The sequence below is a fragment of the Prionailurus bengalensis genome, chromosome D2, assembly GCF_016509475.1.
Source record: "Prionailurus bengalensis isolate Pbe53 chromosome D2, Fcat_Pben_1.1_paternal_pri, whole genome shotgun sequence".
Lineage (NCBI taxonomy): Eukaryota > Metazoa > Chordata > Mammalia > Carnivora > Felidae > Prionailurus > Prionailurus bengalensis.
The window spans coordinates 63,502,088-63,522,746 of NC_057351.1; positions in this window are offsets into that span (position 1 = coordinate 63,502,088).

Below are 20,659 nucleotides of genomic sequence, written 5' to 3' on the forward strand. Positions count from 1 at the left end.
CAACATGATACACCACATTAGTAAAAGAAAGGATAAGAACCATATGATCCTCTCAATAGATGCAGAAAAAGCATTTGACAAAGTACAACATCCATTCATGATAAAAACCCTCAACAAATTAGGTATAGATGGAATGTACCTCAACAACATATAGACTATATGCAAAAAAAAGCATAGCTAATCTCATCCTCAGTGGAGAAAAACAGAGCTTTTTCTCTATGGTCAATAACAAGACAGAGATGTTCACTTGCACCACTGTTATTTAATGTAGTGCTGGAAATTCTAGCCTCAGCAATCAGACAACAAAAAGAAATAGAAGACATCCAAATCAGCAAGGAAGAAGTCAAACTTTCACTTTTGCAGATGATACAATATTCTATGTAGGAAACCTGAAAACCTCTACTAAAAAACTGCTAGAACTGATAAATGAATTCTGTAATGTTACAGGATACGAAATCAATGTACAGAAATCTGTTGCATTTATATACACCAATAATGAAGCAACAGAAAGAGAAATCAAGGAATTAACCATTTTCTGACTTTCGTTTGTTTGTTTTGTTTTGTTTTGTTTTTAAAGAGATCCCCCTTTGTCAGGGACAGTGAGTGAATTCTTGCTTTGTGCATATAGTAGCTAAAGTGAAGTTAGGCACTTACAAGTGGAAGATGATTCATATTGATTTTTCTATTATCTACCCCTTCCTATCCATACCTCTTCTGTTTCGGATTTTTTCTACCTGAAAGATGGTAATGTAGCAGAAATAATGGCAGAACTTTCTATGTTTCCTACCTCCATAGGGGGTCAGAAGTTAAAAACAAATAAAGGTAGCTTTCATTTTCTGGGAGACTCCGTACTATTTCAAACCTCCTACTTACACAGATGTACATCCCTATAAGTATAGACCCCACCCTACCATTGATCTGGGCTGAGTGAGGTTCAGGGCAGCTCAAAGGGCATGAGAGGACATCCAGTGGTGGGTAAGGTCACAGGGAAGAGAATCTGTCATGGAAGATTCCAAACTTCTTTAATTCAGGAATTAAAACCAGACTATGGGAGGTGAGACACATTTGATCAACATTTCAATTTGCTCAAGTTTAATACATTATGCTCTCTTCCTTGGTCACTGGTATCTCTAGAAAATAGCAGTACATCCCCATGGTTATCAGATGCCCTCAAGCCTATCTTCAGCCATCCTCACCAGGTCCATCCCCTCCTCTTGACATCTTTAATCTTTCCCTGAAACTTACTCCCTTCTCTAAACTTTAGAATAGATTCCAGCCTCTCCCACAGTAAAATAATGATATGTCATAATTAGTTTGTAGCAAAAGCACATACAAAGGTGTGAGATGAGCCTGAGTAAATACAGGACAGTGCATCGAGCCTGACTTGAGTGAAGTATTTAATATATATGTGTATATATATATAAATACACACACATATATACACATATATATACACATATATATGTATACATAATACACATAATATATATGTGTATATATATATAAATACACACACATATATATATATACATATATATATACACACATATATATACATATATTTAACATATATATATTTAAACTGATTACATGTGAATGGTCTAGCGTACTGTTATTCTAGAGATATAAAAGTATTTGGGGGCACCTGAATGGCTCTGTCAGTTGAGCATCCGACTTTGGCTCAGGTCATGATCTCATGGTTCATGAGTTCAAGCCCCACATCAGGTTCTGTGCTGGCAGCTCAGAGACTGGAGCCTGCTTTGGATCCTGTGTGTCTCTTTGTCTTTGTCCCTTTCCTGCTCACTCTCTGTCTCTCTCAAAAGTAAATAAACATTATGTATATTTATATTTATATTTATAAAGATATAAGAGTATATTTCTTTTAGTTGCTAATAACCTAAAAATTGCAAAAAAATTTGGATAAAAATGGCCCCTATGGTTTGAGGGAGGCAGGGAATATACATACATGGGGCACATACACCAGTTTTACTTAGCTTTGTTAACCAGGAGCAGATACCTCAAATACAACCTCATACAGACATACAAAAGCTCCTCAGAAAAAGTGAGACAACTTTGATCTTGGCTTATTCTTTTCCTTTGCTTCCCTGGTAGAGAGTTGCCTTTTACTTGAAGTAAAGCAGATTGCTTTATGAGTCATTATTCTCTTGAAGCAGAGCTCAGCAAGAATACTTCATCAAAGCCCCAGTGATTGGGCACTCCCTCCTTCTTAATGAGTTGTAATCTTGATCTTTCTTGCTCCTTCTGCCTGGAAAATAATGAGTCAAGTCTGGAAAACCCCAGAGGGTAGTACCAGGAGCTGGTCTAGTACATGGCTCATGAGGACTCAGTAATGATCATTTTGTCCTCTTTATTTTTCCCTGAGAACTGAGTCAACAGTTCTGTCACCGAATATTAACCAAGGAAAGAATATTCTCTGGATGAAAACTGTTTGTACAGTGCTATTACAGTAATTTTAGTGAGTGAGGCTCTACAGGAAAAAAAAGACCTTTTCTTCTTCAAAATTATGAATAAGCAAAACTGGAAAGGTTTTTGAAATTTGAGCTTTACAAACTTTCTAGACAATTCTACCCCATGACATCAGAAACATTTAGAAACTAGTCATTTAATCCAAATTTGTACCATAATCTTGAATTTTTTTGACATGTTCTTACAAATGTTCAATCTGGTACATTTTACTTTTAAATAGATATTCTTGACAAAAAGCCCTTCTCTACATGACTGGATATAATTTTCAAGCATTAGCTAATGATTTTTACACTTGGTTGTGTTTTGGGAAGGATGAACCCTCACATGAATTTGAGAAAGGAAAGTTCTGAGTTTCCATACACCTGAAACTCTGGAAGGAATCAGTAGAGTTAACCAAACGTGATACCAGAGGCAGAAAAGGCAGCCCTAAGATTACAACAACACTGTAATACTTTCAGAGATATTCAGATTTTCCTGTGCCCCTAAGAAAGTTTCAAAGATTATCTGAGAGAGAGTTGATATATCTGGAGTAGGTTTGCCATAGCTGAAGAGCTACATGACTCATAAAACTGAACTTCAAGTGATGTGGATATTGTGTTGGACACATCCATTCAGTGGCCACAGCCTAGTGAAGACAAGTGAAATCTCAGCAGATGCCTGCTTGGAAAAGAGGAAAGGCCATGGAGAAAGTATCTTTTGGTGAAACTAGGATTTTACATAAGCCATGAAAAATCTAGCTGTGAACCTAAGGGGGGGGGGTGGAGGGGAAGGGAAGAATTTTGACTTTACTTTAAACCTGAAAATACTGAGAAAATACTGAAGCACTTGAGGTTGACCAGAAATGACTAAGATTATAGGATCTGCATCAAGTAAAATGTGGGTTCAACAGAAAGGTTGAGTTTGAGAAAGATAAGATCAAGATACTTTTTTCTTTTACATACCTGAGTACATGTCTTTAAAAATGTTATATGTACTATATATTGAATTGAAACTGACCTCTCTTAAATTTCTCTTTATTGATCTTTATTGTACTTTCTGGATTCAAGAAAAACACGCTTTTCGCATGGCAGCTCTACAGAAATTGAAAGCTACCTCTGATGCTTTCAATAAGTTACTTTTTTTCCAGGATACTCATGGCCAGAATAATCCATTTGATAATCCAATTTCTTGATCCTAAAACATTCAGAATTTTGTTTTTTCTCTATGTATTAGTTTTAGACAGTCTTCTTAGAACAGTGGATGACAAACATTTCCTGAGGCATTTTAAAAACAAAGCCAAAGCTTTGGCCCATACCTCCAAGGTTTTTTTATTCATTTTGTCTGGAGCTGGACCCAGACTTGGGGACTGTTTAAAACTTTAGACACAAGAGTAATGTGCAAATGCTCTTAGAGATTAAAACCCAGACTTGAACACAGTAAACAAGATGAGAGAAGTGTAGGTCTACATGATCATTTCCCTCTTCCTGGATATTAGTTCTTCATTGAGGCTGACCAATATAGCATTTTTTTCCTTGCCAGTCACCTAGCTAATTGTACCATCCATCATCTAGTTTATCTTTCCTCCACCCTTTTCTGTTGTTGAAGTTATCAGAGTACTTGTGTCCACTGTGACTAGCATACTGTGCCGCTGTTAGTGTCCTACAGAAAAATGATATAGGTATAAATCGTATCACAGACAAATTTATGGTCTGGTAGAAGAGACTGATAAACAGATAACTTTGTTGCAATGAAGCAAGTGCTATGATGGATAAAGCTACTCCAGGGATATAGCATGAGTCAAAGCAGGAGAAAAGTTGGATATGCATCTGAAGCTGTGAAGATTCTGGATTGGAGTCTGAAAAGCATAAGCCATTCCTGAAATGGTGGTAACCATTCCTGAAAAAAACTGATCATCAAGTACCATACCTTCAAAACAAGAAAGAAAAGTGGTCCCAGGGTCCCAGTATAAAAATCTAAGATTCCTGGTCTGTTTACCTAACACTCTGACTTACACCTTCTACATCGGCATTTCACAAAACACAGTCGTGAGAAAACCAATCATCTGGAGACACTGGTAGAGTACATATCCTGATTCCACAGGCCTAGGATGGGGTATGAGACTCTACATTCATGAAAACCTCTTTCCTGATACTAATATCTCTGATCCAGATATCACACAATGAGTAGCAAAATGCAGTATAAACAGCATGAGAGAAAGGAAGGTGCCGTGTTCTGAATGCAGGTAGCAAAAAGGTAACTGATTCTCAAAAGATAAATCGACAGAGCACAGACTTGGATACCTCATCAGCACAGTAAGAAAGGAAATTTTCACTAATTGATTTTAATTTGCTACCCAATTATCATCACCACAAATTATTAGAGAGATTCATTGCATAAAAGGATGTTCATTGGTTTGGTAAATGGAGCCTGTGTAGGCTTCTGTACTACCCATCCATCAATCCCTTCCCTTGTCATCTTTTCCAAGGTACAGTTTTAGTGATAGGCCCACATTTCTTTCATTTCACACATGAGTCCATTTCTATGAGAGAAGCGACAAATAGGAAGTGTAAATATGGATCTGGTATGTGATTCAAAAAGACTGCCAGCCAGTCCTCCTCATTCGGCATCTATTCTCTCTGGCTAATTTCTCCTACATGGGGATTCATGTGCATGTCAAGGAATATTGGAACAGATTGAAACAAAGCCTTCCATCCAATTTCACCGCAGATTTCAAGTAGCGATGTAAGATGGCTTGGGCAAAATTCTCCTGAAAGCCTGCATCAGTTCACATTGGGATACCTACTCAATTTTAGATATATCTAATGTTTAACAACATGTCACTGTTTGAAACTCAGAAAGACTGCTCTCAGGGTTTCACAGGCTCCTTCTGGTTCTCTGCTCCCTTTGCCACAAATAGTTATGTTATTCCTATTATTCTGCTTGTCTGCCAGACTTTTCCTGTGCCAGTAGGATTCTGCTAAAATTTCTTTATGTGACCTAGGTTTTGAGCATAGTGAGCTTGATTTGATTAGTAGTCTACTGGGTAGTGAGCCAGAGAAGCACTGATGGAATCTCTTAGAAACATAAAAATTTGGTCCTCATTCTGGATATGCTGCATCAGAATCTCTTATCAGTTAAAAAATAAAAACCCACACATACAAAAACAAACCTTACAGATGATTTCAATACAGACCCCTGATTGAGAAACCGTGGATTAGATAGAATAAATACTTTAATAATATGGGTTGTTGGATACTGAAATTAAGGGCAGAGGATTTTTCTTTCCGAAAAGTTGTAAGATCTAAACAGATATTAAGAGACATTTTATATGCAGTCTAGGTCTGAGAGCTAATGGTCAGGATTTGGATTGGCAGTCTACAGATATTGTACCCTAATTTCTAGAACACATTCAAACCAAAAGTGATGCAGTTGCAAAACATATTAATAAAGACTGTACATTCAATCTTTTACCTGAAGGAAATATAAAAAGGCAATAAGCAAATAAAGACCATTCTTGAGTGACCAAATTAAAATTCCTTTACAAGGCCTGCTAAGTTTTGTGTGCTGATTAATGAGTGATGTAGATGGAAACTTCCATTGTATGGATGTACTACATTTTGTGTGGCCATTGATTTCTTAAGGACAACTTGGTTTCTTCCTGGTTGGGGCCATTATGAGTAAAGCTGCAATAAACATTCAGAAGAAGGTCTTTATGTGGATATGTTTTCAAATCATCTGGGTAAACCTAGGCACACAATTGATCAAATGGTAAGACACTGTTTAATTTTGTAAGAAACTGACAGTTTGCCTGAGTGGCTATATCATTTGCGTTTTCACCAGAAAGGAATGAGTTCCTCTTGGTCCATGTCTTACCACTATTTGCTGGTAGTGTTTTAGATTCTAGACATTCTAATAGATGTTTAGCACTATCAAATTGTTATTTTAATTTTCACTTCCCTAACAACAAATGATGTTGAGCATTTTTTCCTATGATTATTCAGTATATGTAAATTTTTATGAGGTAAAGACACCATGCTGTCTTGCTTATTGTATTAAAATAAATTTTGAAATCAGGTAGTGTGAGTCCTCCAACTTTGTTCTTCTTCAGTACATTGTTGGCTATCCTGGATGTTTTGACTCTCCACATGAACTTTAAAATCAGTTTGTCAACATCTATAAAATAGTTTGCTGGAATTTTGCCTAGGATTGTAATCTATAGATCATGTTAGGAAAAAATGACATCCTAAAATATGGAGTCTTAAAATCCATAAACACTGACTAGCTCTCCATTTATTTAGACTTTCCTTAATTTTGTTCATTAGAGTTTTGTACTTTTCTACATATAGATTTTGTTATATTTGTACCCATATTAATCCCATTTAATATACCTAAATATTTCATGTTTTTTTGATAAGATTACAAATGGTATTGCTTTTAAAAAAAAAATTCCAGGGGTGCCTGGGTGGCTGAGTAAGTTGAGCTTCTGACTTTGGCTCAGGTCATGATCTCACGGTCTGTGAGTTCAAGCCCTGCCTTGGGTTCTGTGCTGACAGCTCGGAGCCTGGAGCCTGCTTCAGATTCTGTGTCTCCCTCTCTCTCTTCCCCTCCCCTGCTCATGCTCTGTCTCTCTCTGTCTCAAAAATAAATAAAAAAATAAAACATTAAAAATTTTTAAAATAAAAATTCTAATTTTGCATTAATAGTATTTTTGGAAAGCAATTGATTTTTGTATATTAACCTTATTGCTGAGATTAAAACTTCTAGCACTATATTAAATAGTAATGCTGAGAGTGGCCATCCATGTCCTATTCCTGTAGATGAGCCTTGATTTGTGCTCCTGCTATACTTACTGGTTAGTTCCTGGAGGTTTTCTTTGCCAATTTCTTAGGAATGTTTAGATCTAAGAAGGGAGACAGTTTTCTTTCTTTCTTTCTTTCTTTCTTTCTTTCTTTCTTTCTTTCTTTCTTTCCAATGTGGATACCTTTTATTTCATTTTCTTGTCTTATTGAACTACCTATTATTTTCATTTAAATAGAAGAGATGAGAGAAGAAATTCTTTCCTTTTCCCCAGTCTTGGGGAGATAGTGTCCAGAGGCTTATCATTAAGTATGATGTAAGATGTAGGGTTTTTGTTGGTGTTTCTTATTCAAGTAGAAGTCCCTCTCTCTTTCTAGATCACTGTGAGTTTTTATTTTGAATGAGTAGTTTTGGTTTTTGGAGGGCTTTTTTAATTTCAATTTTTTTTTTGGTATTTTTCAAATACTTTTTCTGTATCAGTTAATATAATCATCATCGTATATTTTTCTTCATTAATCTCTTTATATGAAGGATTGCATTGATTAATTTTTAATATTGAACTATTCTCATTTACCTGTTCCCCTTAGATGTGGTGTATAATTCTTTTTATGAATTGTTGGATTCAATTTGCTAATATTTTGTTGAGAATATTTTATTTATGAATATTTTATTTATTTATCAGGCATAGTGAATTGTTTCCCTTCTTTTTAAAAAATTTTTTCTAACATTTATTTATTTTTTGAGAGACAGACACAGAGCATGAGCAAGGAGGGGACAGAGAGAGAGGGAGACACAGAATCTCAAGCAGGCTCCAGGCTCTGAGCTGTCAGCACAGAGCCTGACATGGGGCTCAAACTCACAAACCGCGATATCACAACCTGAGCTGAAGTCAGATTCTTAACCAACTGAAACACCCAGGCTCCCCAGACTTTTTGCCTTCTTATAATGTCCTTGGTATTAGAGTAAAGCTAACCTTATAGAATGAATTTAAAAGTATGTGCTTTGCTTCTATTTTCTTCCTTAAATGTCTGTAGAATTCACCAAACATTCTTTAAATGTGTCAACTTGTATTTTCTGTTTTGGAAGATTATTTAATATTGATTCAATTTATTTAACAGATGAAGGACTATTCAGGCTATTTTCCTTGGGGTGAGTTTTGGTAGTTTGTGTCTTTCAAGGAATTGGATAATATCATCTAAATTATCAAATTTGATGATATAGAATTATTTGAGGTATTTCGTTATTATCATTTTAATATCCATAGAATTAGTAGTGATGACTCATTTTTTACTTCCTGAAACTGGTAACTGGTGTCTTTTTGTTTTGTTTTGTTTTATTCTTCTTTAGTCTGGTTACAGGTTTTATTAATTTTATTGGCATCAATGAAAGAACTAGCTTTCAGTTTAGTTGATTTTCTCAACTGTTTTACTCTTTTCAATATCACTGATTTCTGCTCTAATTTTTATTAGTTCTTTTCTTCTGCTTGCGTTAAGCCTAAATTTGTCTTCTTTCTCTAGTTCTCTAAAGTGAAAACTTAGGATATTATTTTTAGATAATTCTTCCTTTTAATTACACATTTAATACTACATATTTTCCTTTAAGCACTGTTTTCTTTGCATTTATCACAGTTTGATGAGTTTTGTTTTCATTTTCATTTAGATCAAAATAATTTTAACTTTCTGCTGATAATTCTTTAACTCATGTATTAATTTAGAAGGATATAGTTTTATTTCTAAATATTTGAGTAATTTCCAGCTATAATTCTGATTTAATTTCTAGTTCATTTCCATTTTGGTCTGAAAAGATACTTTGTATGATTTCTATTCTTTTAAATTTATTAAGGTTTGTTTTATGGCTCAGAATATGGTCCATCTAGATAAATGTTCTATGTGAGCTTGGGCTTCCCTAATTATTCCTTCTTAGGTAGAGTCTGTGTTTTCTAGAGTAAAAGTACAGGAGAGGGGAAGTGTTTTATAATCTTATACTTAAATCTCAGTCTTATAGTGGGCCTATGTCATTGGCCTGTGGTCTTCATAAGTGTTTCTTACTATATTACTTCCCTTCCCCTTTTATTAAGACAGGAAGGTAGAGAGAACTAGAATGAAAGGAATCTTCTTCCACAGCTCTGGGATAAGCTCTGGTAAAATCAGCTCTCATCCTTGGAGTTAGCTTTTGTTATAAAGAACACTGGGGACATATATCATGAAGATTACTCTTCCCCTCCCCCTGCCAAGACCACAGGCTTTATCAGATCTTTATCAGTCACAGAAACATGATGAGGTTCTTGGAAATAAAGACTGAGAAAGTATGAGGACTTCATATAAGACTGAGGCCCCCAGGAGCTTCTGATTCTCAAACTAGTCCATATTCAAGACTCCAGCAGTTTTTCAAAATTACCATATAATGTATGGTTTATGCCTCCAATAGCTTCTGTTCTAGGTAAACAGATCTCTATGACTCTCTGATTTGTCTGTTTCTAGAAGTATCAAAGTGGCAGTTAAGCCTGCAAAGTCAGTTTTCTGATGGGTCTAGGAAAGTCATTGATTTTCATTTTGTTCACTTTTTTCTTGATATAAGGGTAGGAATGATGACTTCCAAACTCTACATATTGGAGCTAAAATGGAAAATCATGCCTTTCATTTGAAAACTCATACTGCCAGTCCTAAGAATGTTCATATATTTGACAATTTCTTATCTTATATTTCTGTTTTCCTGGACTCTCTGTTAGATGTTAAGCTTCTTAATTTAATCTTTTAATGTTCCTGTATTTTTCCTCCTATGTTTTTGTCCCTACAATGGGTTGAATTGTGACCCCCAAAACATTATGTCTATATCATAACTCTGAGAACCTATGAATATGGCCTCATTTGGAAAAAACAAAAGCAAAAACAAAAAACAAAAAAACTTCTTTACAGATGTAATTAAGTTAAAGATCTCAAGAGATAATCATCTTACATTGTTCAGGAAAGCTGTAAATTGAATGACAGGTATCTTTATAAGAGACACGGGAAGGAGGAACACAGAGAGAGAAGAAAAGGCTATGTGAAAATAGAGGCAGAGACTGGAGTGTTGTCACAAGTCATGAATGCCTGCAGCCTCCATGGCTGGCAGCGACAAGGAAGGATTTGCCTTCTGACTCTTCAGAGAGGATATGACTCTGCCATCACATTGATGCCAGAGTTCTGGTCTCCATAACTGTGAGAGAATAAATTTCTGTTATTTTAAGCCACCAAGTTTGTGGCAATTTGTCTTGGTAATTCTAGGAAACTAATATACTGGCCATTATTCCAGTTTTAGTAGTATTTACCCAAACTTATTTTCCTATTCTTCTGTTTACTTTCAAATTTATGCTCTTATTTTTAATTTTCATGGTATTAATATTTCCCATTTGTCCTTTCTGTATATATTTGGTTCTTTTTGCTCATACTAATTACTTATTTTTTTGAGGTTATCTTCTTTTCATTGGCATTGCATTCACCAATTTCTTTATTTTTTTATTGGTTGTTTTTGTCTTATTACAAGTATTATTGAAACATTTGACATGACCCAGCTGTATATTCATAGTTTTCAGTCAGTTACTACAATGCTGGCTGGAAGTTCCATGTTTGTTGATGGTGGGTCTGACTGTTGGGTGACCAGGTGGCTATTTTACTGGAGAATCTTTAATGTCAGTGTATTGGATGTTTTCTTTTGGACTAATAAATTTCTCTAGAGGTGAATTCTGTGATCTTCTGCCTAGAGATATATATTTCAGAGTTGGTGTTCTTTGAGGTAGAGGTCACAATGGTCAGTATATGGAGTGTTAGTCAATTCCTGAATGTCAGTGAATCCCATTATCCTGCCTTCCAGTGCCTGAGTTCCATTTCTGGAAGGACTTTGTATTTATAATTCTCCAGAATAAAAAGAGATATGTTTACCTGAGTTAAATGACAGAGGATATCTCTGATAATTTTACAGTCTCTCAGGAATTCCTTTCATTTTTAGCACATTCCTCACCTGTGCCTTAAGAGTTTCAAGATGCTACTGTATTTAAGCCCTTTCCAGTATACTGAACATGATTAAGCTTCATATTTGTTGGCACCATTCCTCTGTCAGCACCTATATTTCATCTTTCTCTTTTCTGTTAAATCATTTTTCACTCTTCCATCCTTTATGCATCTCCCCAAACCTATTTGTTCAGTTGCCATTGTGTACTTCCCATTCTATCAGTCATTTAGGATTTATAGCATTTATTACAATGTATTTTTTTTCTAGCAGAAATAAGAAACTCATATAATTATGTTAAGGCTTTTAAAGCTATCATAAAAGGGTATGTGCAGCTTCACAATTCTATGTTTGTTTAAAAACCTACATACACTCAAATATACCTATGTATCTATAAATACATATACAGTGGGAAACAAGATAGAATTATAGTCATCAAAATATTATATAATGAACCAAACTCTGAGTTTGTGCAAGGTTGTGCAGGGTTTTAACTTATTCTTTTTACTTCTATGTAATTTTTAAGTAGCCAAATATGAATAAGGATTGTTTTTCAATTACAATCTATTTTTTTTTTTTAAGTCAAGGTTTTTACCTTAAAGCGTTATAGTGTTCTTTGCTATGGAGGTAGGGCCATTTATGTCAACAATGAATACTTCTCAATTATGCAGTCTGGAGAACAATCACACAGGTATTTAGGACAAATAATTTGAATGTAAAAACTCAAGGACTCATACTAAGAAAATACCTTCAGGGGAGCCCAGTCATACATACTTTGCATAAAGCCACTAATGTTCACATGTAGTCAATGTGTAATAAAATCCTTAAAACCCATTGTCTAATGCTAGGGAAAACTCTCAAATAATGTCCTTCAATGCCTCCATTTTCTCACTTCATTATTATGCCATCAATGTGATCCATGATGCCAATAATGGATATTGGTCCTGATTAGTCCAAACTTCACATTAGGATACTTCTCAACGTATTGTTCTCGGCAGTCATCAACAATGATTTGGAATTTGCAAATGAGATAACACCTATTGGTCATACAAGCTCTAGAAACAAATGTCTGATAAATTGTTGGGGTCAAATCTGGCCCACATTCTCTCTACTGCCCTGAATCAGTGCCCAAGTGCCTTTGAAATTCCCTCTATGCATCTGGCTACCCTCAAGTACTTTGAAATGGAAGTATTTCCAAGTTTTATTATTTCTCTGGCTCTTACAACTTCAATATACATCTGTGCAGAACTTCTCAATTGGTGTGAAAATGTTCATGTGTGCTGAGGTGCTATTTTATATATGCCCTGCTCCTCACCTGAATTTCACATTTCACTGAGATTAGGTAAATTGCCTGATGTCATCTAGTTAATTTAAAAAATGGGCTTAGGACACCTGGGTGGCTCTGTTGTTTGAGTGTCTGACTCTTGATTTCGGCTCAGGTCATGATCTCAGGGTCATGAGATAGAGACCTGCAAGTCGGGCTCAGCTCTGGGCATGGAGCTTGCTTAAGATTCCCTCTCCCTCTCCTTCTGCCCCTCTCCTGATCACTCCCTCTGTCTCTCTCTCAAAAAAAAGGGGGAGGTGGACCTAAAAATGTGGGATTACCCAGTTAAATTTTAAAGTATATAGCAAAAAAATGAAAGGAAAAAGATAAGATGAATATGAATTGTAGGAAAGCTCCTGGAGACTAAGCCTCAAATGATTGTGTTCTGAGGTAACAGGGGGTATCTTTCATTGAGACCAGTTTTGTGTAGATCACACATCATAGTCTATCAGTATTTGATGAATTGGGACAAGCTATGATTACATGGTCTGCACTTGCAGACTGGTAGCTGGGTATTCACCTCTGCCTAGCATGCATGGCTTCCAGATAATATTATAATAATTGGAGAATAGTATCTTGCTTGTAGGGACTAAAGAAGCCACTGCCTGCCCCTCAGCATGAAACTTTGATTTCAACTGAAAATTTGGGAGCCACAAGAATCTCTTCTTCCTTGCCTGACCATTCCTGGAAAAGTGTGACTCTGTGGCACAGAAACTTTCTTTATTGATAGAATAACTTGAGAACAAAACACCGTTTCTTGGCTTTGTATTTGCATTGTTATATTTTTTTTAATTTGAATTGAGCAATGGCAGTATTGATGCCAGATTTCTTTCTAATGAACATTTCTCTGGTAGTACAAGAGTCCCAACTCTCTGAATGCCTTGTGCCATTAAACGTGGCATTTTCACTTCTAAAGCGTTTATTACAGAGATACAGACTTGAACAATTTGCTAAGACTTTAAGCAAACTAGTAGGAAAGAAACAAAATCAAACTTGCCCTGAAACAAATTCATAGAATAACAAATTGATAATGCAGTATAAATTGAATAGCAAAAGATGTCTATAGAATCTCAATACAATAGATCTAAGCCAAAGGAAAGAGGACTACAAAATCCACAAGATGGGTAGAATGATGTTGTCGACCAAAACTATAGCCAGGTTTAAGACCTCAGTGTCCCTACCTTCACCCAAACTCTTGGTGTACAACATGCTTATAGTGACTCATGCCGTGATTTTTTTCTTGTCACCATTTCTCACATACTCCACATCTCATTCATTTGTATAGCCTGTTCGCCCTAACTAAAATAAATCCAGACTTTGAATGTTTTTTACTAGCTCCGTGCACCTCTTGCATAAGATCATGTCATTATTCTACTCAAAACCTTCCAGTAGTTTTGGTTTTTACTCAGCTTAAAAGCTGAAGCTCTATGATGACCTTCAGGGTCCTATGTGATTTATCCCTTGGCTATCTTTCTGACTTCATCTCCTACTTTCTCCCTACCTCTCTGTTCTTCATTCATTTTTGATTCAAATCTTTGCTCTTCCTAATTACTCCAAGTGTGGTTCTGCCTCAGGGACTTTGCACTTACTGTTCCCTCTGCTCACTTATTTTATTTAGGTCTGCTCAAATCGTATGCTATGACAAAGATCTCCCAGAGAGTACCACCAAAACTACCACAAACTCTTCAATGTCTATCCTCATTTGTGGTTTTACATTTCTCATGGTGTTCTTTGCTACCCAACATGTTTTCATTTCTTTGTTTTTTTGTACCCTGCTCATTGGAATATAACCATCCCAAGGATGGGGTTTTGTTTTACCTACTGCCCTGATCTCAGTCTTTTTGAGTATTCATAAAACATCTATTGAAGAAATAAAGGATGGGGAGAAAAAAGGAGGAAAACAAGGAAATAGGTTTATGAAAATTTTTATCTATTTTGGTGGAAGGAAGGACGTTTACCAGTACCCCAGTGATTTTTACCAGCTGCTTTTCTCATCTTGAAAATAATATTTATGTAGTGTATATAGGTATATTTGGTTTAAAATCTTGCTTGCTAGCTACTAGTGACACCATCATGAGCAAATTCATTTTTTTATAAAGACTTCTTTATGGTTTTGTAAAGGTAGAATAGTATTTTATAAGATACCCTTAGGATTATAGGGATTAGAATATACAAGGGTGCCTAGTAGAGAGCCCAACACATAGCAGGTTTTCAAAGATTAGTGTCCTCCTATTAAACTGTGAGATTTCTCTCCAAGTTTTAAACGGTAAAAGAAGCTGTTGCTTTTTTTTTCAGACTTCCAGTTTTCCTTGACAAAACTAAAAACATTGCATTTACAAAGGCAAGAACTAGAGGGAAGGAAATAATTGGAAATAAAAAAGGTAATGGAAAAGTAGGTCTGTGATTTCCCTTCCCACTTTTAAATAAGGCTAGTCCTCATTACATATGTTAAATGGAGCAAATATCTTGGGTACCTTTGTGATTTCTATCACCACTTGCCTCATCAGACTTGGGCCATCATGGGACCTTTGCCCCGTGAGTTAGTTGACAATCTTTTAGTTGTTATTCTTCCATGAGATACTTACCTTTCAACAGAAGGCTCTTAAACTTGGAGATGAATGTGTCTCCAAACTCCAAAAAGAAATGGATGAGTATTGCCCTGCCTTGAGCACTTTGGTTCCCTATCAGGCATTGTATGGAAGTAGAGCTGTCTGCTCAGTGCCTGTCAGTTTTTAATGTGGAGATGTTTACCTGGGGCAAAAAGAAATTCTCTCCTCTGTAAGACAAATATTTCATTTCTGCGGCCTTGAAAGACCATTATTTCCCATTATAGTAAACAGCTCACCCTGGAAGGATGAGCCAGGCTGATTTGTACTGGTGGTGTCGCAGGATCAGGAATGGGATGTCATGGTAGTCAGGCCTTTTTTTCCATCTCCCCTCACCAATAAGAGTGACTCCATTTGCCACCCCTAACTGTATATGCTCTTGGGCATTTTAAGTCACTCTGTCTACACACGTGCGTCCTTAATCATAAACCTCACTCACGCTTTACTAAGTCCTTCAGGGATTCTCTCTTTGTTTTGTGTTTCACGTTTGACAGTTTCTTACAGAATGAGGTTTGGAGCATTCCTGGAAATGTGTTATAAACAATTAAGGTTGACAAAGCCCCCTTTCCCTTCCTTAGTACGTGTGTGTGTGTGTGTGTGTGTGTGTGTGTGGTGTATGCATTTTTTCTCAAAAAGCTTAGGGATCTAACATTGCCACTGAAAACCGTCAGTCTTAATGATGCTTTTTCTCTGCCATTGGATGGGATGGGTTTTTTACTCTTATGATTATTATTTTGGAAAGTAGGTAATATCTTCTTTAGAAGAAAAGAAAGAAAGAAAGCCAAATCAAATCAAACACAAACCTCTGGGCTCTATTATGGCATTAGGCTTTATGTCCCAGAGCAGGTCAGAGCATACCTTTGATATATGAAAATTTGCCGTTGCTGGGTACATTTCATTTACTGAAATGCTATTTGAGAGCAACTTTATTAAAGATGCAAGACACTAGTACAATGCCGCTTTATTTTGTGTCACTGCTTTCATATAAAATCCTTTCACCAAACACTTTGGAGAATTAAATAATACAAGACAGGAGAGAGTGTTCTGTATAAATTATACAACACTATGGCATAAGGAATAATTTAAAGAATCTGTTAGAAAGCTGATAGCTAGGTCTCACAGAAATTGAAAGAAATAGGAGAGATTTTTCAGATTTTTTTTTAATCCAAAGGCGAGCTTTTGTTATGAAGAATGGCTTAAAGTAGTGAGTCAAATTGAGTTCCTAGCGGAACGTGGAGTCGATGTTTTACTATCCCAACATGCAACCTTCTCTCCACTTCTACTACATACCTTTCTAAATTGTTCCCAGCACTTTTAGTTTGTGAGGAACCTATGAGTAATTCTAGCAGATAGTAATGACCTATTATCACTTAATGTCTTGAAAATCCTGAAGTTTAAGGTGATTATCACATACAGAGGTTAGAATCACAGAGGTAAAATGATTTACACATGTGATCATAATATACTAAAGTAGCAAATCCTTGAGTCACACTCAGGTCGAATTGCACCCAAAGCCCGGTGCTTGCTACTACCCCAGTGAATTTAGCAGGAACTGGAATTAACAAGCCTCATCGCTCACTGGGTATATTCCTATAGATTCTAACAATGCTATTTAGTCAAGCACTCTCAGTCTTTGTTCTGACATAACTCAATGGCCTTAATTCATAAAACCAAAAGTAGTTGCAATGGCATGAGCCTCTAGGAGAGGATGCTATAAATAATTTTCATTATTCCAAAGAACTTTCCATGTCCTTGCTTTTAAATCAACAATAAAAGGTGATTGGGCAATACACTATTCATCAGGTGTACTGAGGTGACATCATCTTTCCTCTCATGACCTGGAACAAACATGAAAGATGGTATGACAAATATTAAACTCATACTCTTCTTTGGGACCAGCAAGAACCCTGATTTTGTTTTGGGAGAGAATATGCTCACTTTTAAGAGATGAATTGGTAGAAGCCAATCATGAAAATGCTGGTTTTCTGTTTTTCACATCTCTTGCCTTGAGCATCTGACAGTCTTAGCCAGTGAGACTGAAATGAATTTTGCTCATAAGGTACTGCTTTCTCCTCTCCTTTTCCTATGCCAAATGTGGCTGTGATGTCTGGAGCCACAGCATCTATTTTGTAACCATGGTGCATCACACATAAAAATGGAGGAGAACATAATAAGGACTGGAAAGAAGAAAGGATCTAGATTTTGAGAACCACTTTGACTAGCTGTCAATCTCTAAATATTTGACATGTGAAAAAAGCAACAGCAACTCCTGTTTGTTTCACCTACTCTTAGCTTAGTGGTTGTTTTTATTTATTTTTTATTTATTTTGAGAGATAGAGAACAAGCAGGAGAGGGACACAGAATCCCAAGCAGGCTCTGTGCTGACAGCAGGGCTCGAAATCACAAACTATGAAATCATGACCTGAGCTGAAGTTGAGAGTTGGATGCTTAACTGACTGAGCTTCCTGGGTGCCCCAGTGGTGGTTGCTATTTACACTTGATCTCAGTCCTAACCAATAAACATAGACAATCATGGCCAATACATACAGATTCACCTGGGGCGTGAGATTAGGGTTGAGTTATATAGAGAGAAACTCAAAGCTAAGGAGCAACAGAGTAATTCCATCTGTGATGATTTTGGACAAGGTTATACTTCTCCATGATACTTAAATTATAGATGTGACGACCGAGGTCATGCATGATTTCTAAAAGCCAACTGGCTAAGGAACCATAAGTATCACTCATCCAGCACATGTAATTACTACCATATTTTCTTGACCACATATGATTTGCAAAGGTATTCATATGTGCTTTTGCTCACAGCTTTGTATTGCAGGCCAAAAACTAGGCTACAGGTAAGTAAATTTGGATTCTGCATCTGGAAATTCCATTTTCTAGATGAATACATCAGTCAGCATAAGCTAGATTGTGCTACAGTAAAGACAACAAACAATACAATTAAAATAAAATAAACAATCTCTGAGTTTCAGTGGCTTAGAAGAGTAAAAGGCTTATTACTAACTCACACCACCTGCCCATCATGGGTCAGCTAGCAGGCTCTATTTTGTGTTGTCCTCATGATGGACTGAGGCAGCGGGAGGCTCCATCTCCCTGCTTCTGTATTTTCCTTGCTAGGAAAATAGATAAGGCAATTTATGCTCAACTCTTAAAACTTCTAACAGAAAGTGACACATATTACTTTGCTCCATTTTCATTGGCCAAAACAGGCCACGTGACCAAATTGTCATCATGAAAGCAGGAAAATACAATCTTCACATGAAATTTTGAGTATGAAGAACATGAAATATTTAGCAAAATTCTAAACACTCCCTCACACAAAGATACTGAATCTGTCAGTTCCCTTCTCTAGAGACTCATTGCCCTCATCTTTAGCCAAACATTTATTTCAAACCCTTTCTTGACTGCTCTAAACATACATAGTCCTGAAAAATGAGTTGTGTGGCTCTTCACCCCTGATTCAAAGTCACTAGACTTTGGAGCTAAACTCAGCAACTGTTTGCCAGCTAGGAGACAAAGCCTGTGAGTTACCTTCTTCACCCTCAGCTCTCACTAGTTCAAAAGAATGTGGGCGGTTGCAAGAAGAACACGTGGTATGGACTTGCGTGCCTTCTCTGCCTCAACAAAGTAATGAAATATATTTCCACTTCACCTCCATGTCTCTGGCTCCCTATTATATGAAGGCAATAAAACAATAATTTCTTTGGACCCCCAGCACACCCTCTGCAGAATGCTAGTTGGCCAATGGTGCTAACTGTGCTGGGTGAATAGCACCCAGTATGATGGATGAATGAGAAAAGGAAAATTGACTGTTCTCTGAATTTGGTCTGAGGGCCTGATTTTTCCTAGAGGCACAGACTTCATGGACACTTTTTCCTGTAATGCTCAGTGGGAATTCTATTTCCTAATGACCTCCTGTAGCTGCTGTCACATTTGCCTAAACTCCTACAGTTGTGTAAGAAAAAAGGCTTATTTATGTCTCATGTTGGAATAACTTGCCACCATTAATCACAGAATTTAGGAATAACTGGTAAGCTTTTCTGAACTTTGGTGTGATCCTTCAGATGTTTCTATGGACTTCTCATGCACAAATCTTACTGCTCTTCTAGCAAATGTTTTGCCTAAAATGAATGTGCAAGCCACCTTGTCACCAAAGTTCTACAATGAGGAGATATGTCATATACTTCAGACCACCTTTTGAATTACCCAGATTGAGGCAAGAGCTCTGAAACAGCAACTTCAACTGGACCAAACTTTATTACCAGTGTGACCCGGTATGTTCTATTTTTTGCCTCAGGGAAAATAAAATGACCATCCATATGTTTACATGGCATGAGATAACAACTTGGCCTTGACATTTTTAGGTCTGAATTATTCAGTTGTTCTATTTTGTTTTGTTTTGTTTTGAGTGGTTAAGCAAAGCTCAGAATGATTCCACCTTTACACCTTTATTTTAAGAGCTCATTCTTGGCTTTTCTCCTCAGTTAAACATACGGGATACTTCCAAGTGTGAGTGACAAAGCTGCCAAAATGGTGATGAATATTTCCTTCAAAGCTGATAAAACAATCTCTCCATATCGTCATCCAACAAAGAACTGAACACTTCGAATGCAATTTGTATTATGTAGAGTTTTATTTGTTTCAATTTACAATGAATTGAGTTTTTCAGATGGAAAATGAAAGCAAGAATTGATTTATTATGAGAGCACCACTCTGGGGAAGGGAAGGAAAAGAGTTTCACCCAATCTTTGGTCTTTGCTGCATGTTCCTGGGACAATGACAGTTCTTGCTTCACATGTTACTGAGCAGATCCATGCTGTAGAGTAAGAGTGACAGGGATAGATTCCTGAAGGGTGAGATCCCAGGAGATCAATGCAGGTAAAGAATGATATGTGTTATAATCCAATGTTAGCCAACAACTCCTCTTGCTCTACTTGGTATTGTTTGCAATTTAATAGTCCTCCTTTGCTTTCCCCCCTCCTTGTTTGTCACTTAGTATTCTTATTCTTAAGTTTCCATTTTAAGCTTCCATATTTCCTATGTGTTGTACTATTCTTCCTATATGATACTATGCCCTCCTCCATTCTGAGATTCCTGAGGGGCATACCAATAAAAAATTCAAGTTTAGAATGTTCAAAACTGAGTGCACTTGATTTTGCATATTCCAGCTCTGTCTTCTGTTTCAGAGAATGTTATCAACGTCTTTTCAAAAGTACATGACAGTAACTCAAGGAAATAACTTTGACGAAGACTAAGGTAAAAAAGTAGACTTAACCTACAAATCTCGAAATGGTTTAACTTTAACATACTTTTTTTTTCCTCTCCCCACCTCTTCAATAGCAGTCCTCTACTTTAGCACAAACTCTTTCCTACTTCCTAAATTACTGAAATAATCTCCCAGCTGTTCTTTCCTTGCGTCGTCACTGTCTAGAAGCCATAGTTCCTGTCATAGAATAAGTGAACA